Source organism: Coenobita brevimanus, chromosome 114 (assembly GCF_032717465.1).
Source record: "Coenobita brevimanus isolate Jiangsu-jjx chromosome 114, ASM3271746v2, whole genome shotgun sequence".
Taxonomy (NCBI): Eukaryota; Metazoa; Arthropoda; class Malacostraca; order Decapoda; family Coenobitidae; genus Coenobita; species Coenobita brevimanus.
Genome location: NC_137067.1, coordinates 13,041,425 through 13,042,475, shown reverse-complemented (window position 1 = coordinate 13,042,475; position 1,051 = coordinate 13,041,425). Strand labels below are relative to the sequence as shown.

The 1,051-nt window shown below is 40.4% G+C and overlaps 1 pseudogene; it reads left to right on the top strand.

The window, feature by feature from the left end:
• The first annotated feature begins 673 nt into the window (after positions 1-673).
• LOC145418495 (5S ribosomal RNA) lies at positions 674-793 on the top strand (annotated as a pseudogene).
• Positions 794-1,051: the final 258 nt, after the last annotated feature.

The following is a 1,051-nucleotide window of genomic DNA, read 5'->3' as shown; positions in this document are numbered from 1 at the left end:
TGCAGTTCACACAAGGATGACGAGAACCCTTGTACAAAGTGAAGTTCGTTCAACATATTCCTACACATTTTTTGGAAGCTAACTTTGCTTCAGGAATGATGTTTTCTTTCCATTAAAAAAAAAAAAAAAAAAAAAAAGGTGACCACATACGGTACCGTCGTTTAGTTATTCTTGCTAATAGGAGGCAAATATATTTATAAGAAGGACCATTAGCAGTGTGTGCTTTTTGAAGCTGTATTTAATATCGTCAGTCCGAAAAATCTCTCTATTACCGAATAAACTTGTTCGGCCGTAGCAAGGATATAAGTTAGGAAGGAACCACGTGTTATGTAACGTAAGTGACAGTGTTGTGGTGGTGTGTGTTGAGTAGAAAAGATAAAAGAATAGAGTTTCTGAGACGTTAAATGATCGATTGTTTTTCTTGCCAATCACAACTCATCAACAAACCAGGTTGCCACCATGCCAAAGTAAATGGCCACATCGCTTGAGTTTTGTTGTAGCTGGCTGTTGTCATAGGTACTCCAAGAAATAGTAAAAAAAAAAAAATGAGTCACCGAGGTATGAAAAGTTTGGATCATACGTGTGGCACAGATAGTTGATGAATGATGGGAAGTGTTGGTAAAGAACAGTGCCTGCAGTCACATACAGTCTTGACCTTCAGGAGGGTATAATATGGCATTTCCATACCACGTTGAGTACACCGCTTCCCGTTCGATCAGCGCAGTTAAGCAACGTTGGGTCTGGTTAGTACTTGGATGGGTGACCGCCTGGGAACACCAGATGCTGTTGGCATCCCTACGTCAAGTGGGGTTGGTGGAGGATTAGTGCCCCTCCCTGTAAAAACAATTAACTCTAAGCCCTTGGCCACCCCGTGTGGGATACATGGCGTCTGGCAATGAATGAATGAAATATCTTTATTTACTTCATCCAACATTATCCGACACCAAGTGATCCATTATCTTCACACTGTTTTGAGCGTATATTACATTTGCAAGATTGCTTGTTTCATCTTTTTTTCACTCATACTACTACCAAGATCGAAGAAGATAGC